The sequence below is a fragment of the Rattus norvegicus genome, chromosome 1, assembly GCF_036323735.1.
Source record: "Rattus norvegicus strain BN/NHsdMcwi chromosome 1, GRCr8, whole genome shotgun sequence".
NCBI classification, from domain to species: domain Eukaryota; kingdom Metazoa; phylum Chordata; class Mammalia; order Rodentia; family Muridae; genus Rattus; species Rattus norvegicus.
The window spans coordinates 196,719,787-196,746,499 of record NC_086019.1 but is presented as its reverse complement, the minus strand read 5'-3'; the positions used below and the strand labels follow the sequence as shown (position 1 = coordinate 196,746,499).

General features: G+C 46.5%; 2 pseudogenes; both read right to left on the bottom strand.

Moving 5' to 3' along the window:
- Positions 1-16,365: 16,365 nt before the first annotated feature.
- On the bottom strand, positions 16,366-16,811 carry LOC108348522 (60S ribosomal protein L27 pseudogene; annotated as a pseudogene).
- Positions 16,812-19,175: 2,364 nt separating this feature from the next.
- On the bottom strand, positions 19,176-19,729 carry Cfl1-ps5 (cofilin 1, pseudogene 5; annotated as a pseudogene).
- Positions 19,730-26,713: the final 6,984 nt, after the last annotated feature.

Below are 26,713 nucleotides of genomic sequence, written 5' to 3'. Positions count from 1 at the left end.
ATCTATTTGTAAAGTCCCTGGAAAACGTTGCTGTGCTTTTCATTGTACTTAATTGGCTTTTCATTTATAGATTAGCTTGATGAAAATTGCCTAAGACAGTGTGCTTGCTGTCTATGAATAGGACCGGCCTTACTTAAAAAAAAGTGGGCTGGAGAGGCTGGAGAGATGGCTCAGATGTTAAGAGCATTGACAGCTTTCCCAGAGGACCTGGGTTTGATTCCCAGCACTCACATTGTCTGAGCTGATGTCCAGCTTACAACTGTCTATAATTCTAGTTTCAGGGAGATCTGAAGCCCTCTTCTGGCTTCTGTAGGCCCTAGGCATTCAAGTGATGCACAGATATACATGTAGGCAAAATACCCATTAACATTAGAATAAAATAGTTCTTAAGAAGACTTGAGACACCATGGCATTTTGAATAGGAATGGCCTCCACAGACTCCTGTGTTTCAATGGTTGGCTCATAGGAAGTGGCACTATTAGGCGATGTGGCCTTGGAGTAGCTGTGGCCTTTAAGAGGAATTGTGTCACTGTTTAGTTTCAAACTAACCTCTGAAACTGCAAGCCAGCCTCAACTAAATGTTTTTCTTATAAGATTTGTGGTGGCTATGGTGTCTCTTTACAACAAGAAAACCTGAAGACTGAAATTGGTACCAGGAGTAGGGTATTGCTGGCATAGGCCTGATGTTGCTTTTGTTTGGAGGAATGTGGAATTGGGGATTTTGGATTAGAAAAGGAGTAGAATGTTTTAAGCAGGGACTAATGGGCCATCCTAGCAGGAACATGGATGACAGTGATGCTGAATTGTGGGGGCCTGGCCCAAGGAAGTTTCAGAGGAGAAGAATTTTGGTATATGTCCTAGAGAGTGTTCATATGATATTTTGGCTAAGAATATTACTACTTTTTGCCATTGTTGAAAATATTTGACAGAGGTTAAGGTGAAGAGTTTTGGATTAATTGCATTGGCAAAGGAGAACAGCCTACTATAGTATAGTCTATTGTATGGTCACTACTGTTTACTATTATGAAGAGTATTTTGATAAAAAGGAGCAAGCTGAGCAAGAAAAACTACAAATTGTATGGTTCAAGGAGAAAAGAGGCATCAGGAAGTGAAATGGAGATAAATCCTGTGGTCAAGTTGATAATCAGGTTAAAGATATTAAATGGAATAAAGACAGTGGAGACCCCAGGGCAAGATCCCACCCAGCTACCCTTCCATCTTGTGAAAAGGAATTAAAGAACAGTTTAGGTCCAGGGTAGTGTTACATGCCTTTAATCCCAGTACTCAGGAGACAGAGGCATGCAGATCTCTGAGTTCAAGGCCAGCCTGGTCTACAGAGCAAGCTCCAGAACAGCCAAGTTTAGGCAATGAAGGAAACCATCAAAAACAGAATGTTGATGAAGATGTACTTGAAGAAGAGACCATGTTCCAGCCACAGCAAACAACAGTACTTGGTACTCCAGCCATGCTATTCTGGCTTTAGAGTCAAGAATAGAAGGGGCATGGACTCTCCCTAAGGAAAGCCCCTGAGGCTGGGCATGTGGCAAGGTTGTCCCTTCATGGAAGCCCAGAGAAGCCATTGTATGAAGCTGTGAAGGAGAAGCCTGGATTGTCTTAGAGAGCCCAAGATGTTAGAGATGCCAGAGCTGTGGGATACCTGCCAAGGAAAGTTGCTTACAGGGTGTGGAACCAGTTCAAGAGAAAGAAGTGTGGTGCAGTCAACAAAACTGAAAGGAGTTGGTGATCTGAAGAGTGCGCTGACATCAGACATGGAGATGCGGAGTTTAGAGTTTGTTCAGCTGTGTTTTGGTCTTACTCGATTCAGTATTTCCTCACTGTGCTTTCCCTTCTCTACATTTTGGAATGGTAATGTACATCCTGTGCCATTATATGTTGGGAGTACATGAACTGTTTTTTGCTTTGATTTTATAGGGGATTATAGTTAAGAGATTGCATGATTCTCAGAAGAGACTTTGAGTTTTGGACTTTTAAACATCCTTGAGTCTGTGATAGACTTTTGGGACTTTTGAAGTTTGACTAAATGCATTTGCATTGTGTAATAGCTACAAGTCTATGGTGGCCAGGAAGTGAAATGCAGTGGTTTGAATAGGTATAGCCTAATAGACTCATGTGTTTGAAGGCTGGGCTCACAGGGGGTGGCACTACTAGGAGGTGTGGCCTTGTTGGAATAGCTGTGTGAACTTGTTAGAGGAAGTATGTTACTGTGGGGGTAGGATTTGAAGTCTTAGATGCTTAAGTTACACCCAATGTGGTGTGGAACACAGTCTCCATCTGCTGCATATGGGATCAAGATGTGGAACTCTCAGCTTTCTCTAATCTACGTGCATGTCACATCATGCCACCATGTTCTGCTAAGGTGATAATGGACTAAACCTCTGAACCTGTAAGCCAGCCCAATTAAATGTTGTCCTTATGAGAGTTGTCATGGTCCTGGTGGTCTCTTTAGAGCAATAAAACCCTAAGACAGACACAGAGTTCAAGTATGCCACCCTAGCACTCAGTGCTGAGCCCCAGTCCCACCCTAGCATCTTCTTTTGTTCCTGTATTAGAACTTTGAATTCTCTCTGTAGCAATCTCATGCATCCTCTGTAGGATTGTTCCTGGAGTCTCTCTGTTTCCTGCTACTATGATAGATATTAGCATACTGGATGTATTTCTTGCGAACTTTTGTTTATTTGCATGTTGAGTGTCTGGTAACTATACTGAATTTCTGACAGTTTGCTAGTTTTTCTGCTGTCTTTCCAAGAGTTTTACCTCCTTTCCTGGCTATTCAGCTATGAGGTTAAACTTTTCAATTTCTTCTTTTACCTGTTTTGATTTGTGGCTGTGAATGGTATCCATTAAATATTTAATTTCAAAGTATTTGTTACATTTGGGAGCTGGGGAGATGGCTCAGTCGGTAAAATCCTTGTAGCATAAGCATGGAGGACTAAGCCCAGCACCCAGGGATTTAATAGCCTGGCTTACATGATAGGGGCTGGGTAGCCCAACAATAGCTGCCTGTACACTGTGGAGCCTGAGAACCTGGAAGCAACTGGGTCCATGATGCACTCAGGTTCTCAGTTGTTCCCAATCATCCCTTTCAGCAGAAGCAGATCCATGCTTTGATTCTCATCTGGGTAGAGCTGTCATGTTTTGAAGCTTGCTTTTGAAAGAAGTAGGCTCACTGTGCCTGGCCCTCAGTATCCAGCCTGCCACCTAAAACCAGTATGGTATCAGAAGGTCCCAGGCATCACCAAAATAGGGGATTTCTTATCACGTGTATGTTAACTGAGACAGGCACTTTTTGTGCTGGGGCTCAAATCCTACAGCCCTGGCGTCTTGCTTGTCTGTTTGTGATCCTTGCTATTGTGTGTTTGAGGCAGCCTTTCCTCTCATTGATACAGAATGGCTGCTGGTTTGCATGTAGCCTGCCACTCATCCTGCCTTGTTCCTTAACTGGTGCAGGGTTTTAATCTCCCCAATCACATGTTAATGGTATCAAGGGGGTGGAAACTTAACATGACTATGGTGTTTGGAGGTGGGGCCACACAAAGTCAGGATTGATCTAGGTATCTTTGCAAGAAGGAGGGAGAATGCACACATATATACACTGATATAGGCACATACACACACTTATAGATACAAGCACACACATGCATGCATGTATGCACCCACTTATACATACATGCACACATGAAGTTATGCACAGACATGCATAGCCCTTATTATACACTGCTTATCTCTTTCCTTCTGAGGCCGTTTGTCCCCTCCAGGCTCTGGTTTGGTTGTTGATATTTTCTCATAAAGGGGATGGGGAGGTCATTGGACCCTTACCTAAGTATTAAGTCACTCTTCCCAGCCATGCACATGAACTCCTACTCTAATTGTGTGTGTTCTCATACTCTCTGTGATGGGTTAGTGTACAGGCTGGGGAAGACTAGGAGACAGGAGCCCCATCTAGGCAGTCACTGGGAAGCCATCATCCATGCTGGATGCAGACCTGTCAAGTAACTCCTCACCCACACTCTGTAAATAAGACAACAAACTCACTGATTCCCCAGGGTGAACTATGGTAGAATCATACCTCTGTTTGTCACTGAACCTTAAGAAAAGTAGTAGGCATTGATCAGCACCCACACCCCACAAAAATTCTCACAGCAGGAGGCCATTGTTAAATGAGAACCCTAGACCTAGGTCTTCTAGAGCCCCAAGTCAAAACAAACCTCTTTTCTTTATGCAGTAGCTTGCCTCAGGTATTTCATTATAATTCAGCTTGATCTCTTTTGTGTGGGTGTCTGGTGGGAAAGGTTGGGTCTTTTATTGGCTTTCTTCTGGAATAAGGGGCCCAGCTGGTTAGGATTGATTAGAGTGAAGACCTTGGAGAATGTATGCTGATTGACCCTGTCTCCTGATCTAGAACGGAGAGTGATCACCTCCATCCAGTACAGAAGGGAGAACAGAGAGGAGGTGCTGGTCTCAAAGAGAAACATGACTTCTAGTGGAAAGGGGACCAGGGAAGGCGAGGAGGCAGCTAGTGGGTGAGCAGGTGTCCTGCCAGTGGCTGTTGTTAATTAGTGTGGAAGCCCCACCTCAGCAGGAACTCAGGGAGGCATCCTGAGCTGAACGCTTTCCTAGCAGGAGAATCAACAGCCACACTGGAAACATATGCTCAGCAGACCCTTAAGGTTGCGGAGTTTCAGGAGCTCGGAGGCATGCGTTAGTTTGTGTGTTTCCCGTTTGCAGATCGTTTGACTGCCATTGCTTCTTTAAGCCAAGAAACCATTTCAACTAGGTTTCTAGGTGGGAGCCTAAACAAAATGGATGAGATCATTTGCTGCTCTGTTCTTGTGTCTCCCTCCCTTGCCTAAGGTATATCACCAGGCTGCTGTGGCCTCTTGTGGGCCACTATATCCCTGAAGATCATGACTTTTATGTCAACTCCCTGAGGCTTTTGTGGAGGGGCAGAGAGGATGGAATCAGAAACATCGAAGGACAAGAGGAGGCTTCCTCCTGACTGCAGACTGCTACCTTCCCCCTGACTGCAGACTGCTACCTTCCCCCTGACTGCAGACTGCTACCTTCCCCCTGACTGCCCGCCTATCTTCAGTTGCTTGTCCTAGGCTCTTCCCATCCTTCCCACCTGCTGCATGGCCTCTGAGGCTGAGGCTGGCTAGTGGGAGACCCTGAAGGGCAGTGGTTCTCACCCTTCCTAAAGCTGCGACCCCTTAATACATTCCTCATGTTGTGATGACCCCCAACCATAAAATTACTTCATTGCCATTTCATTACTATAATTTTGCTACTGGTGTGAGTTGTAATGTAAATATTTTTGGAGCTAGAGGTTTGCCAAAGGGGTTGTGACCTAGAGATTGAGAATCACTGCTGTAGGGTCTCTAAGAGCCTCAGCTCTGCTGTATCGTGCCCTCCTCTGTCGAGCTTCTAAGGATCTCTCTTTCTTACCCCTGTAGCAGTCCTGGGTACCCCTATGTCCCCACATCTTTATTTCACCTTTCTTTATAAATAGTTCCATTATTAAGCTTACCTCAATCCCCAGGGGATGCCACAGTGGTCTCCTGCCAGGCCTCCACAGGCACGGGTGGCAGATTCTGACAGAAATAGGCACCTTGGAAGAGTGCTTGCCTCGTGTGTTCAAAACTGTGGGTTTAGAGAAAAGGAAGGAAGGAAAGAGTTGAGGAGGAAGGGAGGGAGGTAGGGGGAGGAATGAGGGGTGGGAGAGAGAGGGGAGAGGGAAGGAGAGGGAGGGAGGGGGAGAGAGAGGGGAGAGGGAAGGAGAGGGAGGGAGGGAGGGAGAGAGAGAGAGAGAGAGAGAGAGAGAGAGAGAGAGAGAGAGAGAGAGAGAGAGAGAGAAGACTTACCTATATACATAGAAAAGTGCCTAGTGTAGATTGGTCTTTTTGTCTGGTCTCAATGTGAGGAGTCTATGTAGACCATGCATAGCCAGAAGGCAGCCAGAGCCTAGCCCTGTTTCAACATCTCTGGCCTTTTGAACTCTAGTCCAAACAGTTATTGCCAGTCACAGGAGAGACGAGATTTACCCTTCCATGTGTTCTCAGAAAACTATAAAAACATTGCTGTAAAAAAATTAATCAACAGCAGTGGGATGATTCATCCAGCAACAGAGTTTGCACTTCCGACTTCCACCCCACAGCCGCCTCCCCCGAGGAAGTAAAATATGCTTCTCATTAGCTCAGTGTTAAAGAAGAAAGCTGAGCTCTGGGCTTTTTGAGACAAGGGAGAAGGGGAGATGAGGCTGCTCCATGTGGAGCTGGCCCACTGTCTGTGTCCCCAAGTGGCTTGACATGGGGAAGCCCAAGGGGGTAATGAGCCTCAAGTGAGTCTTCCCTACCGATGGACCATATTCCTGTCATACTCAAAGACCCAATAGGACGGTTTCTAGTCACCTTCATGAAATGCCTGGAAATGTCCACTGTTTCCCCAACTTCTATCCGTTCCACCATAAATCATCACAATGATGGAGGAGACAGAAGCTGGGCTTGTTCCTCAGCTGTACCTGTTCCCATGGGAACTAGGGTATGCTTGATCTTCAGTTCCCATATAATACCCATTTCAAAGGCTCACAGTGGGACTTCATGATACAGATGTCTGAGGTCCTAATGTCTTCCCTCTTGGCTTTTCTCATCTCTGTGGGAACTCTGGAAGCAGCCTGTCCCCTCCAGAACCCCAGCCTGGTCCCTTGTCTTTGTTCAATCTTGTGGTTCAGAGACAAACTCCTAGACTAGGGTTGGAGAGAGTGGTATATTTTGGAGGTGACTACAGAAACAGCTGTGTGAATGCGTCAGCAAGGCCCTGTGCCTCTGGGGACTCTGGGGATTGCAAGCTGGAGGGAGGCATCCCTCATCCTCAGGGGCAAGAGTGCTAGAGCTTTGTAATCAGTCTTTTTAAAAATTAATCAATAATTAGTTTTTGTATTTTATTGGATATTTTATATATTTACATTTCAAATGTTACCCCCTTTCCCGGTTCCCCCTCTCTCATTTCTCCTCTGCCTGCTTCTATGAGGATGCTTCCCCTCCCACCCCTCCACTCCCACTTTACCACCTTGACATTCCCCTATACTGGAGAATCAAACCTTCACAGGACCAAGGGCTTCTCCTCTTATTGATGCCAGATACTGCTATCCTCTGCTACATATGCAGCTGGAGCCATGGGTCCCTCCTTGTATACTCTTTGGTTGGTGGTTTAGTCCCTGGGAGCTCTGAGGGAGGGGTTCTAGTTGGTTGATATTGTTGTTTTTCTTATGGGGTTGCAAACCCCTTCAGTTCCTTCAGTCCTTTCTCTAACTCCTCCGTTGCGGTCCCTGTGCTCCGTCCGATGGTTGGCTGCAAGCATCCTCATCTGTATCAGTAAGGCTTGGGTAGAGCCTCTCAGGAGACATCCATATCAGGCTCCTGTCAGCAAGCACTTCTTGGCATCAGCAATATTGACTGGGTTTGGAGGCTGCATATGGGATGGATCCTTAGGTGGGGCAGTCTCTTTCCTTCAGTCTCTGCTCTACTCTTTGTCCCTCTATTTCCTCCCATGAGTGTTTTGTTCCCCCTTCTAAGAAGGACTGAAGCATCCATTTTGATCTTCTTTCTTCTTGAGCTTCATATGGTCTGTGAATTGTATCTTGTGTATTCTGAGCTTTTGGGCTAATACTACTTATCAGTGAGTGCATACCATGTATGTTTTTTTGTGACTGGGTTACCTCACTCAGGATGATCTTTTCTAGTTCCATCCACTTGTGTAAGAATTTCATGAGTCATTGTTTTTAATAGCCGAGTATGCTCCATTGTGTAGATGTACCACATTTTCTGTATCCATTCCTCTGTTGAAGGGCATCTGGGTTCTTTCCAGCTTCTGGCTATTATAACTAAGACTGCTATGAACATAGTGGAGCATCTTTTGGGTATATGCCCAGGAGTGGTATAGCTGGGTCCTCAGGTAGTACTATGTCCAATTTTCTGAATAACCTTTAGACTGATTTCCAGAGTGGTTGTACCAGCTTGCAATCCCACAGTGTGTTCCTATTTCTCCACATCCTTGTCAGCATCTGCTGTCACCTGAGTCTTTGATTTTAGCCATCCTAACTGGTGTGAGGTGGAATTTCAGGGTTGTTTTGATTTGCATTTCCCTGATGACTTAGGATGTTGAAAAAAATTTTAGGTGCTTCTCAGTCACTTGATATTCCTCAGTTGAGAATTCTTTGTTTAGCTCTGTACCACATTTTTATATAGGGTTATTTCTTTAGTCTAACTTCTTTAGTTCTTTGTATATATTAGATATTAGTTCTCTATCAGATGTAGGATTGATAAAGATCTTTTCCCAATCTGTTGGTTGCTGTCTTGTCCTATTGACAGTGTCCTTTGCCTTGAAGAAGCTTTGCAATTTTGTGAGGTCCCATTTGTTGATTCTTGATCTTAGATCATAAGTCATTGGTGTTCTGTTCAGGAAAAGTTCCCCTGTGCCTATGTGTTTAAGGCTCTTCCCCATTTTCTCTTCTATTATGTGCAGGTCCTTGATCCACTTGGACTTGAGCTTTGTACAAGGATATAAGGATCTATTTGCATTCTTCTACATGTGACTGCCAGTTGAACCAGCACCATTTGTTGAAAATGCTGTCTTTTTTTTCCACTGGGAGGTTTTAGCTCCTTTGTCAAAGACCAAGTGACCATAGGTGCGTGGGTTCATTTCTGGGTCTTCAATTCTATTCCATTGATCTACCTGCCTGTCTCTGTACCAATATCATGCAGTTTTTTTAAAAATCAATATTGCTCTGTAATACAGCTTGAGATCAGCTGGTGATTCCCCCAGAAGTTCTTTTATTGTTGAGAATAATTTTTGTTATCCTGCATTTTTTGTTATTCTAAATGAATTTGCAAATTGCTCTTTCTAACTTTGTGAAGGATTGAGTTGAAATTTTGAGGGGGATTGCATTGAATTTGTAGATTGCTTTTGGCAAGATGGCCATTTTTATTATATTAATTCTGCCAATCCATGAGCATGGGAATCTTTACATCTTTGGAGATCTTCAATTTCTTTCTTCAGAAACTTGAAGTTCTTTTTTTTTTCGGAGCTGGGGACCGAACTCAGGGCCTTGCGCTTACTAGGCAAGCACTCTACCATTGAGTTAAATCCCCAACTGAAACTTGAAGTTCTTGTCATACAGATCTTTCATTTGTTTGGTTCAAGTCACACCAAGGTATTTTATATCATTTGTGACTATTGTGAAGGGTATGGTTTCCCTAATTTCTTTCTCAGACTGTTTGTCCTTTGAGTAGAGGAAGGTTACTGTTTTGTTTGAGTTAAATTTTGTATGCAGCCACTTCGCTGAAGTTTGTAATTAGTTTTCGAGAGTCAGCTATTGAGTGTGCCCACACCCCAGTGCTCTGGGCTTATAGTATCCCAGTGGTGGATATCATGGCCCCAGGAGCCATCAGTGGCCTGTGATGTAGGTTTGGGGCCATGTGTAGACATTCTCCATCTGGGCTCAGTGCTGGCTCAGCCAGTCCTTATCTGATCTAGTGGCACAGCTAAGGAGAAAACTGGGACAAAGGTATGGGCCCCAAGAGCAGGTTGGGGAGCTCTAGCTGGCCCTTGGCCTGCTCTCTCTGTGGGAGAGGATTTAGTTTTCTTTCATGGTCCACAGTACTTGGTTGAGAACTTGCCAATGTCAGCTGTGCTTGAGAAAGGGGGAGTTGTGTCTCTTGGGCTACCCTTGGCTGCTGAACTGAGGTATGGGCAAGCACTGCCCACCCTTCTGATTCTCTTTTGGAAGTAGAGGTAGGAACCCTAGTAGAGAAAGACCCTGTGGCTGTTGGAAATTGGATCTATAGGACCCTGGATTCTGAAGTCTTTAGAGGAGCCCTGAAGGCCATTGCCTTTGGCGGGCCGGAATAGAGCTGGTGGCTGCAGCCTTCCTGATATATGGCTATAAACTGAGCTAGAGACACAGATGAGGGTGGGTGGGGAAAGTCCCTGTAACAGGGGTGGCTGAGGTGGCTTGAGAGGAAGACAGACTCAGAAGAGGGGCCAAGGTGGTCCTTGAAGGAGACAAAGGGACCCTCAACATAAAGGTTCAGGCAGGGGAACTTAAAAGAGAGCCCAGGGAAGAGCAGCTAAATGAAAAGGCAAGGAGTGTGCAAAGCCAGAAACCCTGGAGAAAATTCGAGAAGGCGGGAAAGATGTGGCCTGTAAATCAGGTTACCTGGGCACCATCTCAAGCCCAGCATACTCTACTTCAATTTATGGGCCTCAGCAATGCCCCAGAACCCTTGTGATTCTGCTCAGAGAGACACAGATGACTTTCTCTCTGGGCAGACACTGCAATGTGAGGTCTCCCTTCATCATTCAGTTTATCCAGCCTGATCCAGGATGGGCAGAGCAGGGAGAACAGGGGAGGAGGGATGCATTTGTCTCACGAGTGTGCTACTTGCAAGAAGCCTTGGGTAGGCAGGCTTTCTAGGACCACTCAAGGACAGGGATAAAGTGGAAGACTGTCTGTTCTGCATCTGTCTGGGGTTGGGTGGATATAGGGCCCCCAAGAAGACAGATAATAAGAAACTACTGGGTTACAGCTGGCCGTAGCTTCTGACAAATGTTGGCACCATGCTGGCCAAGGGTACAGAGGCCAGCTGGGAGTGGTGCCTGGCCTCTTTTCTTGCTGAGGCTGTTTGTCAGTTATGGCAGGGGTAGCCTGCCATATGCAGGGGGCATTCATCCGAGGCATGGCTATGTTGGGCTAGTGTGGTTTTTCTTGGGGTTCTGATGTTACCTGAGTCAGACTGAGTCAGTGTGTGTGTGTGTGTGTGTGTGTGTGTGTGTGTGTGTGTGTGTGTGTGTGTGTTGAGAGAACTTACTAATGGTTCTTGAAGTCTTTGCTGAGCCTCACTCTGGGCTGCCATTTCATTTACCTCATCACTTTTGAGCACTGTGAATCTCAGTGACCGGATAGCCTGTCTGTCCATGGAAGACTAAGGCAGATGAAGACACTGAAGCAGACCCCCTCACTGTGGTCCAACAGCAGTGAGAGTTTGGGAGTCTTGCCTGCTCAGAGTCTGGGTCGTCCCGAGAGAGGGAGCATCTCGTGCTGCAGTGACTGTGTACTGTCCCAGCTCCTCCCAGGTGATGACATACTCCCAAAGGCAACAAGCCTGTCCCTGAATGCCAGAGCTTGGGGTCTGCTCTGAAATGCCTAGGCTGGCCTCACAAATAAGATGAAAGGTCGTGAGGCTCATGTCTAGGCCAGGAGTACTCCTGGAGGGATATGGGGCCCAGGAGCCTCTTGGGGAGCTAGGCCATTGCTCCTCTAATTGTAGGATGTTGGTGAACCCATCACATGCCTTTGTATCTCAGCTTTCTCACCTCTGACTTTACTTTTATTTTATTTGCATTGGTGTTTTGCCTGCATATATATCTGTGTAAGTGTGTCAGATCCCCTGGGACTGGAGCTATAGGCAGGTTTGAGTTGCTGGTGGGTCGTGGGAATTGAACTTGGGTCCTCTGGAAGAGCAGCCAGTGCTCCTAACCACTGAGCTATCTCCATTGCCTTCCCCATCTTTGAATCACACTATAGGACCTCCTTCGTGGAGTTGAGATGTTTTCTGTAAAGAGTGGCTAGGGCCCTGTTTATCATGGGGTCTGGTGGCTGTTGTCAGAGGGACTTTGCCTGCCCTTCGCCAGGTAGCTTCTCTCCTCTGTGAGTCCTGGTGTAGCACATTTGCAGAGAGGTACTGCCTAGCATACTATGCATGGTGTGTGTGTGTGTGTGTGTGTGTGTGTGTGTGTGTGTGAGTACTGGGGGACGGCTCTCTTGTAATTTCCACTCAGCACACTCTCTCCATTTTCTTCCCACACACTCACTACAGTGGGAAAGCCTTTTGTTCGTTAGTTTACCTGTTTCATTTTTATGTTTTTATCAGTGCGTATATTCCAGATGTGTACATACCAACTCCTGGAGACAAAAATAAACCTTTGTTAGGCAAGTGCTTCTTAGGTGATCAGGGAGGTCATGCCCTGAACCTAGGTGCAGTCTGCTGTATGTTTTGAGTGAAAGCTGCAACTCAAGCTGTCCCTCAAGGAAAAGCCTAGGGAGACACTGACTGCTTGGCCTCTGTGTAGTCACCAGGCAGTCTCAGTCCCTTTATTCCCTCCCTGCATTTCCCCCCAGACTTTATCTTTCTCTGTTGGAGTCCCAGGAAGATTGGGCATGCTCTGGACTCTTAACATGGAGGGAATTGGGTCTTGCTTCTTTCTCTGAAGACAGATAACTCATGTGAGCTCCTGCAGGTCCAAGGTCATGGGATCTTAGTTCTCTGTGCTATTACCAGGCACTTTGCTCCCCTCTGTGGGGTACAGGAGATGCTTCTCCACAGTTTAGAGCCTGCCCAGAGCTCATTCTGCATTCTGGCCTGTAGGGTTTAATTGATTATTCAATCAATTAATTAAATGTATGTGAGTAGACACACCAGAAGAGGGCATCAGATTCCATTACAAATGGTTGTCAGCCACCATGTAGTTGCTGGGAATTGAACTCAGGCCCTTTGGAAGAGTAGTCAATACTCTTAACCACTGAGCCATCTCTCCAACCCTAGCCTGTATGGTTCTTAGGAGGTAGGGGGTTTCCGGGTTAAGCCTTGGAGAGAAGGGAATGTCCCTTTGCTGAAGGAAGGTAAAGCTTCATTATATTTGGCAGTTTTTCCTGCTGTTGTAAAAGACAGGATGTTACCATATACAGAACCGAAGAACCAAAGCTAAATGAATAGCTGGGGGCCTGTGGCTGCGCACTGACCCTCGCTGCTGCCTGTCAGGAGTGTCAGGCTGCTTGCCTACATCCGGTGGACCAGAAAGGAGATAAGAGATAAAGACTGTGACACAGATAAACTGCACTTGGGTTAGACAGAGGGACAGACTTCTCCCACTCTGCCATGACCCAGATCCACAATCTCCCAAACGAGCCCTATCTGCTAGGTCCAAGTGTTCAAACACGTAGGCCCATGGCGGACATTTTACACCCCAGCTACACTAGGAACTGGCTGGGAATTAGCTAAGGGGAGCACATGGTTCCTGGGCTGTGAGGAGTAGTCAAGGTCACTGTCGAAGTCTAGATGCTTGGCAGTGTGGTGCTTGCCCCTTCAAGACTCGTAAACAAAAGTTGGAATTGGGATGCTGTGCGCGTCTTTTGGGTCTGTCTTGCTGGTCTGGCCACCACTGCACAAGGTCACTTTTAAGGACCTGTCAGGAAGGCAGGGCCCATCTTTGGGGCTCAAACTGAAGTGTGTTCAGAAACATGGAGACTTTATCTAATCCCCTGGCCCACAATCGTCTTTTGAAAAACTTTCTCTATGTTGGCTCTTCAGCGGAAGGTCCTGGTTAGGATTCTGCTCATCACCTCTGATGGTCTAGGTCTCTTCTCTGGTGTCTTATAACACTTGTAAGTGAGTAATACCTGGACTATGTAGCTAGAGGGGAGGGCTAGGAAGCCAATGGCTCAGAAATCATCAAGTTCTGCTGTCTCTGAGGCTGGTTCCAGCTGTTCACATGTTAAGGAATCCATGCAGTGAGCTGTAGCCATCTGGCAATGACTGCTGAGAGCAAAGGTGAAATCTGAACACCTTTGCCTGGGAAAAGCATCTTGAAAAAAGGACCAGGGGAGACCTGCTGTGTGTCTTTGGCTGCTGGCCTGCATCCAGAGATCCATGCTAAAAGTAGATCCACACACATCTCTGGGTGGCACTTAACACCTAACTATCAATGCCACATAAAACTTGATAGGAACAGCCCGAGGGCCCCGATAGCTGGCCAGTGTGAATACCTGCCCAGGGCCCAGGTCTGGGGGGCATTCTTCTCTGCATGAGGGTCTGGAGTGGGTAACGGAGTGGATGGCACCTCCTAAAGTTCTTTCTCAGCACCAATTTACTGGACCTGGAAAGCTAGTGAGAGGCAGTGATGACACATGGCATGGTTACAGTATGATGTGGTGGTGACTGAGATGCAGGGACCATGTGACATGGTGATGTTGTGACATGGTAACACTGAGACACAGTGGGAAGAGTATTAACAGCATGGTGTGCTAATCCTCTTCCTGGCAAGAGGAGGTTACTTTCTAGCAAACTCCACAAGGAATCAACTGCCTGGTAGCCTGTGGTCCCTGGTCATGATACAGCCAGTTGTCACCGATTTGCTTCCTGACTGATGGGAGCCTGTGCCCCTTAGGAGCTGGAGTTGGGCAGAGGGTGCATAGTGAAGGGCTGTGTGAATGGAGATCTCTGTGCAGTCCTTTGCTGGGATCCCAGCATCTTATGTGATTGGAGCTCTGACTGAACACCCTGTTTTCCCAGTTCCTGCATGTGTGTGTACATCCACATGTGACATATATGTACATGTGAATGTGTGCATAGGTAGATTCGTGTGTGTGTGTGTGTGTGTGTGTGTGTGTATGTATATATGAATGTAGAGGACAGTGGCTGATTTTGGGTGTCTTCCTTCAGGTATCTTCATCTTATTTTTTGAGACAGGGTCTCTCACTGGACCTGGGACTTGCTGTTTTAACTAAACTAGTTGCCCAGACAGCCCAGGGGATTGGCCTGTTTCAGACATGCAGATGCTGGAGACCCAAACTCTCATCCTCACGCTTGCGTGACAACCACTTTACCTACTGAGCCCCTCCCAGCTCCAAGTCTATTATTTTATACAGGGTCTCCAAGTTGCTATGTAGTTGAGGGTGCTCTTGGGCTTCCCAGCCTCCTGCCTCCACTTCCCAAGTGCTGGGGTTACAGGAGTGCACGTGTGCTACTGTGACTGGCTTTTGTGGTGTAGGAATTGAACCCTGTGCTTTGCACATGCAAGCCAAGTGTTCTCCCAGCTGAACTGTAACCCCGGCCCCTTCATCTTTTGTGAATCTAGGTTTTTCAGGTGCTGATTATTTTGCCTTTGGAACCATCCGCGGTCTGGGATGAGCATCCTGCCTTCTAAAGCCATACTTTGGGGCTTTCATGGCCCCCAAGGCATGCTATAAAGGCTGTTTCAGTTTCCCCATCCATTGAATGGGCATTGAAGTAGTGTCTGCTCCCCCTACCTCTTGCTGCTCTCAGAAAACCCATCATAACAAAGTGCACTGTGCACAGTACAGCAGAAATGTTGATACAAGGAGGCTGCTGCAGGGGGCACCCTCACCCCCAACTCATGCTTAAGCAAGGCAACCTTAGAGTTCTAATCTGAGATCAATGCAAGACATTGGAGCCCAGGTCAAGCGGGAAAGAAATCCTTGGGATTTCTTGGAGCTTTTAAGGCTTGGTAACCTTGTCTCTGGTCATTTGCAGTCCAATGGCTATTTAGTTTGGTTGATTGCAAGTTGTCCCAAGACACTGGATGGGCATTGAGAAGCACTCTATCAAAAAGCTGGGTAGGTGGTACACACCTTTAATCCCAGCACTAGGGAGGCAGAGGTAGAAGGATCTCTGTGATTTCAAGGCCAGCCTGGTCTACAATTCGAGGACAACCAGGGCTGTTTCACAAAGAAACCCTGTCTTGAAAAAACAAACTTCATGTGGGTCCAGAACAACTGAAGCAGGAGCTATCTCCCAAAACTGTTACCTATACATGGGACATGGTCTTCTAGCCGGGCTTACTCGTCTGGCCTCAGTGGGAAAGGATGCACCTAGCCTCGAAGAGACTTGATGTGCCAGGGCGAGGGGATACTCAGGGTCCTCCACCTGCTCAGAGGAGAGGGAAGAGGGGATGGCTGAAGGATTGTGGGAGGGGGTGACTGGGAGGGACAGTGAGCGGGATGTAAAGTGAGTAAGTAAAAAACAAGCAAACAAACAAACAAACAACAAAAAGTACTCAATCATATTAACTCAGGGTTCAGAGGTAGCAAGACCTGCTTGCTCTCACATTCCTAATGTTGCTCATGACAACAGTGATTGTCTAAGGTGCACTTACTATTGGCCCTGGGCTGGACTAAATCTTTCTCCTTCATTCAGAGTTTAACGGCCATGTCAGCATGGTGGGGTGAGGTCTGCCATCTTTATCTGCATTTGACAAGTGAGAGCTCTGTGGTTCAGACACTAAGCGACTTGCCAAGATCTCCTTTGTCCTCTGTGCTGCCTCCTCCGGATGCTGGTCACCTGAGAGCATGGTGGTTGGGGACAGGGATAACCCCCTTCTGTACATGATATATCCGGGAGCTTTCTAGAGCCCTGCACATTCTTTTTTTAATTTTTTTAATTTTTAAATTTTTAAATTTTTTTTTATTCTTTTTTTCGGAGCTGGGGACCGAACCCAGGGCCTTGCGCTTGCTAGGCAAGTGCTCTACCACTGAGCTAAATCCCCAACCCCCAATTTTTTTTTAATGACGAAAACAAAAATACATCTAAAAGTGAAGCTTCTGGAAAAAACATTTGTTCTTCCCTGTCTTGTTTCACTCCTCAAACTTGACCTTGGCCTCCCGCCTGGCCTTGTGTTTCAATGCTGGGTCTCTGAACACATCCTTGTTGACAGCAGTTTTGTCCAGGGGATATCCACAGAGTACCTTGTGGGCATGAGGTGGTTGTAGTCATAAACTTTCACAAAGGACTTGATCTTGGATCGCTTGGCGATCTTCTTCTTGCCCATGGTGGCTGTCACTTTTCTGGGATAGCAGTCAATTCCAGCCACCAGGGCATGGCTGTAAGGGTGGGGGGGTCGGAGGTGCTATCATCAATGTTTTTCACAATGATGGCTTTGCGTCTGGAGTAGCGTCCAGCCAGGACCAGCACCACTTTCCCGGGTTTCATAAACTTCCCCATTTCGACAGCAAGCAGCCAGCACCCAGCAAAAAGGAAAGAAGAGCCCTGCACGTTCTTGGCTATAGACAGAGGCTCTCTTTTCCATCACACTGTGTTCACTGGACCACAGAAGAGGTGGCCATCATTACTAGGGAATGAATGAAGCTCTCAGCAATGGGGAGAGTTAGTACCCTGCCTGGACACCATGGTGAAGTAGAAACTTAGGGGTTCTTTGGAAAGCCAGTTGTATTGGATGGTGTTTTGCTGGGGCAAACACACAAAGGAACATTTCACTGAAGCAGACACAGGTGAAAGGATGTTTTACCAAAGCAAGCACGTGAAAGGACACGAGATGAAGGAATCTTCACCATCGACACACATGTATTAGTCCTCCTTACATTGCGTAGTTGAGCTGCATTTGTTGAGACTCCACAGAGAGAAATGCACCACAAACTTTCTGGTGGTGTGCTGCAGTTTCTTGCTGCTTCTGTGGACTTGGGTGGATTGGCAGGGTGATGTCAGCCAAGACAGATGCATGTACTAAGGTAAGACATGTGGTGAGGCAAGACCTGTGGAGGATATGTGATGTTTGGAGGGAGTATAAGTAGGAGTTAACAGGCTGGGAGAGAGCTTGGCTTCTTTATAGAGTTAGCTGTGCAACCCTTGTTGGTCTCCCATCTTCGCTGATCTTTCTTCGCTTTGCTGAGAGAGGCACAGCTGAGAACCTCTTCTGGCGTCCTTCCTGGTTTCTCCTGGCCCCTCCTGGCTCCTCCTGGCCTTTCCTGCTGACTCGTGCTCATTTGGCTGAGGCCTGGCTGTTTCTGTTAGGTTGTGCCACCACTGCTGCTATTCAGACACTACCAAACTGGACTGCTGGTATATCTGTGAAGTGTTTGTGAGTGGATCGAGCTGTCACTGCTGACCTGTGAGCTGAATTGCTGATTCCCTGACAAGGCAGATGGAATCTGCTCCAAAGAACCCTTTCTAAACAGGCCCACTTCCCCTGTATCCTTTCTCTTCTACTACCTCTGGTGGGTGGTGGGCTAGAAGGGAGGTTAAAGTCTATAAGAACCATCATTAAAAGTAAGCTTTGAAAAAAATTAAAGTTATGTTATGGTGCCTGCACATACAGTCTGTGTCCCCCCCAGCCATGGTCAGTCCCATGGTCACTGCTTTGAGCTTGATTCTGTGGCTTCAGCCTCCCCAGGCTGCTGTGGTCTGAAAACAGAGGCTGGAGAGAGCAGCTGTGGTGTGCAGCTTGCTTCTCCATGGGAGTCGGTCAGCACCAGGAGAGCATTTGCAAGAACATGCTGGAGGAACACAGATGTTTTGAAAGTAAACATTGGATGCAGAGAGCATGTTTGGCGAAGTCATGGGAAAATGGGCAGGTCACAGAACCATGGGCACAGAAGCGGCACAGAGACAGGGCAAAGGTTTCATACGATTCTTTAGACCTGGCCTTGCTCCTCAGCTACCGTGAAAGTTCTCCTGGCATATGGTCACTCAGGTGACATGACCTATGATAGGGAAATTGAAGTGACCATGGCAGAGGATGGATTTCATACAACAACCTCATTCCAAGCTTCTACAGCCCCAAGTGGAGCTGGAGAGAAGTTTTCTTAGAGTCTGTTCTCAAGCCTGAGGTCAGAATTCAGTTTGTGTGTTGGGCCAACCATGTCCCATCCCTGAACGTCAGTTTCCTGATCCCAACAATGGGGTGCTAAGTTCTATCTTCACACTGTGTAACTGGCCCAGAAGCAAAAAGTGTACACAGTGGTGGCTCTGGGGGCCTGTGAATAAAAGCAGCCACTATCAGCATTTATCTCTGTCAGTGGTTCTCAGCCTTCCTAATGCTGTGGTCCTTTAACACATTTCCTCCTATTGTGGTGACCTCCAACCATAACATTATTATTTTTTGTTAATTAGCCTTTTTATTTATTTATTTATTTAGTTTTTAAATTGAAGGTCCCTTACTGGTCCTGCTTCCAGGGGAGGGCAACCAACTGGTGCAGGGATGGTCATTCCTACAGTTCATTTCCACAGAGAACTATACAGACAAGCACAGAGTCACTATTGTGGTTAGAAGTTGGCAGCATGAGATGAGGAAGGATGAGGAGTAGGGGTGTCATTTAAAAATACAGGCTCGCCCCAAACTGGGTGCCTAGGACGGGACTTGGTCTGCTCCAACTCAAGAGGTATCAGAAGATCAAAAGCAGTTTGGGAAGGCCAGAGCCATCAGGGATGGAGGCACCTGAGGTGAAGGGATAGTCGTCCCCCTGTTGGGATCCCCCCAGCCCTTCCAGTCTGGCAGGAAAGGGGCAGCCTGCAACACCCAAGAATTGGTCTGGGGCTGCTAGATGCTCCAGGCAGGGGACTGGAGGTGGCTCACAAAGTCTTGCCCTCTGGGGAAATGATGGCACTGCTGCCTAGTTTCTCTGCCAGGGTGCAGCGGTCCTTGACCTCCTTGTAGCAGTTGGCTTGTAATTCATGCTTGATTCCTGTCAGCTTCCTCTGGATGGCATCCTTGGAGCTGGCATAGATCATTTTGTTCTGAAGGGGTGCACTCACTCTCGGGGGCCCAGAAGATGAACGCCAGGTCCTCCTTCTTGCTCTCCTTGGTCTCATAGGTTGCATCATAGAGAGCATAGTGGCAGTCCTTGTCTGGCAGCATCTTGACAAAAGTGGTGTAGGGGTCGTCCACAGTCTCTTGCACATCTCCTACCAGGATCTCCTCGCCCTCCTCCAGGATGATGTTCTTCTTGTCTTCACTCAGCCAAAGGAGCACTGCCTTCTTGTGTTTCTTTACTTCTTCTGTCACTGAAGACTTGTGAACTTTCATGTCATTGAACACCTTGATGACTCCATCGGAGACAGCCACACCAGAGGCCATGTTTCCGTAAACAAAAGGGAGAGAGAAAAAGCTACAGAAGAACGGAACCACGGCAGCTGCTGCTGGGATCCGACTGAACCCCATGCCATTATTATTCTTGCTACTTCTTAACTGTAATCTTACTACTGCTGTGAATTGTAATTTAAATGTTTTAGAGAGAGAGGTTTGACAAAGAGGTTGCTATTCACAACCTGACCACTGATCTCAGCTATGAGATTGTTGCCACCCAGCAGTGATGTGTGTGGTGGGACCCTAGAACCTGTGATTCCACTCAGAAGCTACTGCCAAAGCTTGTTTTGACGACCACTGGCATGCATGAGGCGGTCTGTAGTCAGGGCATCTGATAGCTGGGAGGTATAGGGGCCTGACCTACTTACTCCATGCACTTACCTGGCCAGAACCAAAGTGACAGGTGAGGTGGAGAGCTTGCTTGAAGGAACTGGCCTGCCTCTATTAGTATGCCTCACACCTTTGTAAAAGACAAAACAAAACACCCCCCCCAAACAAAACAAAACAAAACAAAACAAAACAAAACAAAACAAAACAAAACAAAACATGGTAGTGTCTGTGTGGATCTGTTATGTTCCACAATGTAGTTGGTAGAGCTAAACTATTGGATAATGTAAGTCTTCCCACTTTCTTATTTTGTTCAAGATATTCTTGGTTATTTCAAAACACACAGAAGTGGAGGGTGGAGAAAAGCCATTCATTCACCTCATGCCTAGGACATGAAAACAGGAAGAAGGGGGATGGAGAGGGAGAGGGAAAGGGGGAGGGGAGGCAGGGGGAGTAGAGCCTCACAAATCCTTGAAGGCATAACCTCAGTGATTAAAACCTTTCTCCAGGTTCACCTCTTAGAGTACCTTCTGACCTGGAGGCCCAGCTGGGATACAGGCCCCTTGGTGGGCTCGTACCAGATCCAAACTCTAGTAGTTATGATGGTTCATTTTTAATATATCACTGGATGTGACGCCCTAATAGTTTGCTGAGGACTTTCACACCTAGTCACGAGGGATTTGGGTTTGCCATTTTCTTGTCATCTAATTCTGAAAAGGGGATGGTGCTGGCATCGTACTGCGGGGCGGGAACTTTAGAGGGTAGCGCTGGCATCGTAATGTGGGGCGGGAACTTCCTTTGGGCTCCCGTTTCCTGGAAGTGACTGCAGAACGGAGATGTTTATTTCTTAAATGTTTTGTAGAATTCAATGAAACCATCTGTGCTTGGTTCTTTTATGGAAGTTGTTTTCCTTAAATTATGCATTCGGTTTCTGTGGTGGCTACAGGACTATTCAGAGGACTATTTCATCTTGGATGAGTTTTAGCAAGTCCTTCCGTTAGGCATCATCCCAGTTCATCACTGGGGATTGTTTGTGCCTGAAGATGCTCACGCGGTTCGTTTTCCTTTATTGTCCTTTTACTGTCTTTAGGCCTTGCAGCGATTTCCCGTCTTTCATTCCTAATGTGGGCAATTTGTATCTTTTTCCTTGAAAAGATTTTAATCTTGTTACTATTGTGTGTGGGGGCAGTGGGGGTGGGATGGGCACTTGCGCGCCCCCGTAGTGCATGTGTGGAGGTCAGAGGACAGCTCTGTGGAGTCAGTTCTCTCCTTCCTTCTCTGTGGATTCCAGTGGCTTGAATTCAGGTTTTCAGGCTTCTGCAGCATGCACCTTCAGACACGAGCCAGCTCTCGGCCCCGTTCTCCTTTTCTATTTTATTTTGTCCTTTTTGCCGAGATCTATCTATTTTATTGATCTCATTGATTTTTTTCCTCTTGCTTTTATGCTTTATTGCCACTGAAGTCGGCTGCCTAGGGTCCCCTCTGCTTACTTTGTCATTCTTTATCCGGTTTCATAAGGTGGAAGCTCAGTCACGGACTTGAGACCTTCCTAATGGCCGTTAAATGCTTTCTGGTCTACTTCCTCCATGAGTCTGGCTCTGTTTTCATTGCGTTCCCTTTTAGCTTAGAAGCACGTTTTCCTGCTTCTTTGCAGATAGAGTAATTTAAAAATATATTTACCTTATATGTGCGGGTGATTTCCCTGCAGGTGTGTCTGTGTACCACGTGTTTGACTAGTGCCTGCTGAGTCAGCAAACAGTGTCGTAGTTCCTAGAGTCATGGTCTGTTGTGAGCCTCTGTGTGGGCTCTGGGAGATGAACCTAGGACTTCTGGAAGAGCAGCAAGCACTCTTCCCTACTGAGCCATCTCTCTAGTCCCAAGTACTCAAGCTTTAAATCAGCTCCAGAAAGTTCTCTCTTTTTCTCCATATAGCTTCTCTGTCACTGTATTTCTCTGTGCTCTAGAGCCCTGTTTAGAAATTTGTTCACTGTTTCTCTCCATTCTTAATTTTTCTCTCTTTGCCATATTCTGGATCCTCTATGTCTCTCTCCATGTTATTAATTACTTCTCCAGCCTTGTCTAATTTCTGCCTCTGCCTCTCTTTCTCCTTTATACATTCTATTTTTTATTTAAATTAAAGTCTTCAAAGTCTCTTTTAAGTGTATTATTGTTTTAAACATTTGTCTTTTTAAAAACTTAAATGGTCATGACAATTCCATATATTTATATAGTGCATTTATCATCCCCTGCCCCTGGCCCGATCATCCACCACCTATCCTGCCGGAACCTTCTTTTTGACAAGTCTCCTCTAACTCTCTGGTCTTCGTTTTGCTCTAGGTTAGAACTTCTCCCGAGACACTAACAACTTGCCAGTGGGTATACCATTAAAGACACCGATACCCCTCCCTCCAACAGTTATTAATTGCCAGTCGTCCCTTGGGGAGGGGCAGGGCCTCGTGGACTTTTCTCCCTTCCGTGATGAACCACTCCATGCACTAGAGTCTCAGAGTCATTAAAAAAAGGAGAAAGTGAGCAGAAAACCAACATTCGTCTCTCTGCTTTCTGATTGCAAATGCCATGTAACCAGCTAGTTCCTGACACCAAGCCTACACCACCATGATGTACCTACCATGCCCTCTAGCCATAAGCCAGAATAAACCTTCCATTTCTTTTGGTTCTTTTTTTTTTTTTTTTTCGGAGCTGGGGACCGAACCCAGGGCCTTGCGCTTCCTAGGCAAGCGCTCTACCGCTGAGCTAAATCCCCAACCCCAAACCTTCCATTTCTTAAGTTGTTTTTTTTTGTTTGTTGTTGCAGCAATGAGAAAAGTGACACAGCAGATAAGTGCTCTGTTTTATGCAGAATTAAGCAGGGTGCTCTATTTAAAACAGAATTTTGATGTAATTTTATTTTGGAAGCTGTCTGGTGGCACTGCCACCAACTGCTTTGTTCCAGCTCCGTCTAAATCCAGGGTGTCTGCAGGGCCATTTGTTCTTGAAGCCTCTGGGGAGAACTTCTGATGCTTCCTCCTAGTTTCTAGCTGTTTCTGAACATCTTCATTCCCTGGCTTGTGCCTGCACCAGTCTTAGTCTTCCCAAGGTCCTGTCCTCTGGGTCTGGCCCCAAATCTCCTCCTCTTGTAAGGACATCCGTGATTGGAATTGGGCTTCACACCAACCAAGTATAATCTCATCACAACTTGATCAAATAAAAAAAAAGAAAGTATTTATAAATAATATTCCAGGTCCTACTGAGTCATGAACTTTGGGAGGATTCAATATGGTGCAGAGGTTCTCAGGATCCCTTGCCTGCTGTGATTGAAGAAATTCAAGACCTCGAGGGCAGTCTGGAGGCACTGGACATGTTGGCAGCTGGTTCTTACAAATGGACTGAAATTCCAAGAACAAAGATGCACCCACATAAAGACTCTACCAAGCTAATTGACAGATGGAGGCTTCTGTGACTATAAAGAGCTAGAATATTATAGGTCTGGGGCCAAATTATCCAAGTCTATCTTTAACACTTTAATAACCAGTTATCGCCCATCCCTGTGAGCAACCCAACATCCTTGGACTATTCAAACCATTTGGAATGTTCAAACAAGACTGCAAGCCAGGCTGAGAATGTCATCAGGTAGCATCTGAAGCCTAGAGCCCAGATTTCCCAGATTTGCCATAACCTGCCCACTGGATGTCTCCAGCAATGTTTTTTTAAACATTCATAGATTTATGACTTTCTTTGTTCCGTTACTATTGAAAACTCATGAAACTGTTAGCAAATTGGAACATGGTATAGAGGCCATACCATCTCATGTTTGGCTTTAGAATAAACTATATCTCTTTCCTTTTGAGGTGAGGGCTGTGCTTTGGGAATGGCTGTCTGTTGACATCCCTGTCTAGAAGGCCAGATTGGGTTCTGAGGAAGGAATGAGATCACAGACTTGTGTGCTGTAGTTTGGGATGGTTCTTCCTGCCTATGGGACAGAGATGGTAGCCTCCTTGACAGTAAAGTAGGGGCCTCAGTAGTCAATAGGGCACTGGACGAAACAAGGGTCTGGGTATCAGAGTTTCATATTAGTAGCAGGTCTGGGCTTCTTGAGTAGTGTGTGTGGTTGAGCAAATTTGCAGTACAGAAAAACATTCTAGAAGCTAAAAAAAGATCTCAAGTGCAAAGCATAATGTATTCTTTGTTTCCTGGATCCCTCTGTTCATTTTGCTTCCCTTGAGGGTTGTCTTAGTTAGGGTTTTACTGCTGTGAACAGACACCATGACCAAGGCAAGTCTTATAAAGGACAACATTTAACTGGGGTTGGCTTACAGGTTCAGAGGTTCAGTCCATTGTCATCAAGGCAGGAACATGGCAGCATCCAGGCAGGCATGGTGCAGGAGGAGCTGAGAGTTCTACATCTTCATCTGAAGGCTGCTAGCAGAATACTGGCTTCCAGGCAGATAGGATGAGGGTCTTGAAGCCCACACCCACAGTGACACACCTATTCCAACAGTGCCACACTTTCTAATAGTGCCACTCCCTGGGCTGAGCATATACAAACCATTCCAAGGGCACATATGTGGGGTGTAAGGCTATTCTTCAGGATGCAATGTAATGGCTCCTGGAGCTTTCCTTGAGCCCTGACCATGAGACTTGTCACCTTCTAGGTTTTTGGAACACTGGCTTGCCAAGGGTTGGGAAGGCAGAGCTAAGAGGTCAGCTTCATGTCCATGCCTGAGTCAAGGGCAGTCAGTCTAGTCAATGCCATATTAGAGCTCCTCCCCAACACTGGGCTTTAGAAGCCCTTCCCTCCATCCATCAGGACCCCAAAGCTCTGTTTAATCCTTTACCTAGCCTAGCTAGTCCTGTGGATAGCGCTAGCCAGTGAGGATGAACAATATCTTAGAGTTTCTATTGCTGTGATGAAACCTCATGATCAAAAAGCAAGTTGGGGAGGAAAGGGTTTATTTGACTTATACTTCCATATCACTGTTCATCATTGAAGGACGACAGGACAGGAACATGGAGGCAGGAGCTGATGCATAGGCTATGGAGGGGTGTTGCTTCCTGGACTGCTCTCCATTGCCTGCTTAGCCTGATTTCTTATACAATCCAGGACCACCATCCCAGGTTTGGCACCACCTACAATGGGCTTCACTCCCCCACACTGACCACTAATTAAGAAAATGTTTACAGTCAGATCTTATGGAGGTATTTTCTCAGTTGAGCTTCCTTCCCTTGAGATAACTTTAGTTTATGTGTCAACTTGACATAAGACTAGCCAACATAATAGGCCACAGAGGGCAGGAGAAAAGAGCAAGTCAGATGCTAGGAAGACAAGGGGGCTGGAGCTGGACAAGCTGGGAAAGGATATTAAGTAGGAAGCAGAGTTTTCTACCCATTCAAACAGTTCTCATCCTTATCAAGGAAGATTTGGGGAAGACATAAATGGCCCCAAGGTCCTAACTTCTGCACTGTCCTGTGTGTTTAACAGCTTAATGGAAAGCTTTAAGGGAGGCTACTGGAGAGGATCTCTCCTCCCCAAAGAGTTAGAGAAGGAGTACTTGAGCCAGACAAGGATCTGGGATGTTAGCTGTGGAGAGCTTGGTCTCTGGCCTCACGGTGCTCACGACAGGCCCTATTTTACGAGTCTTCGCATGGTTGGTTTTATGGAAACTTGCTGTGGCTGACTTAGTACCTCTCTCTTAGTTCCTGTAGAACACCTAAAGCAGGGGAGGGCCCTGGCACTCCTTGTACCATGCCTTATTAATAGCATTAATTAACTTATGACAACATTTTAACATTAATTCCAGACGGGGAGCATGACGTGTGGTGGCAAATTTTGGCCCCCTAGGACTATTTCAGCTTGCTTATCATGGCCAGATATGGATAGAGTCCGTACCTTTGAGCTTCCAGTTGCAGAAATAGCCCTACTTCCATTCCCTTCGGAGGCGCAGGTAGGAAGGGGTGATGCTGCTTATAGACTGTGCTATTAGGACAGTGGGCTCCCCTGGAGTGGATACTGCAGATCCTCCTGCAGAAGGATTTGTGTGGCTCTACTTTGACCCCTATGCTATGGTGCAGTTTTGCTCAATCAATTCCTCTTCGGGTACAGGGGTTGTCTTCCCATCTTGTGACCAAATCACTGTGAGGAGTAGATGGACAGGCAATTCCGCCTGTGTTTTTCTTGGCTTCTTAGCTTGCTTGTGTATTAGGAGAGATGGAACTGTTGCACATGACAAGCCCTGAATGTTGGCTACTATTGGATTTCACATAAACTGCTTCCAATAGTCTTGTAGTGAACTTGTCTTGTAGTCTTGATAATTATCTGTGAATTCCATCTGGGCAAAGTCATGGAATCCACCTTGGGAAACTAGGGTCCATAGAGGCAGCACTGATGGCAGGTCTAGGCCACTCTTTTTGTGTCTAGAGGGTATGGAACAGTGATTAGTTGTATCCACACATAGAAAAAAGGCCGGACTACATGATCAGGGTGAAGTATGCCAAGGAAAGGCTGTTAATGCTATCGGAATGCTGAGGACAGCTTTGAGTGCTCAGTGAGGAGGAAAGGAGGGATCTGGGCCAACAGAAGCCATGCAGCTACCCTACATAGTGACAACCTGGTCATCTAAGTCTCATTTGAAGGTGGGGACTGGAGACCCACTGTGGGTTCCATTTGGGATCTAAACCCACGAGCAAGATGGTAAAGTAC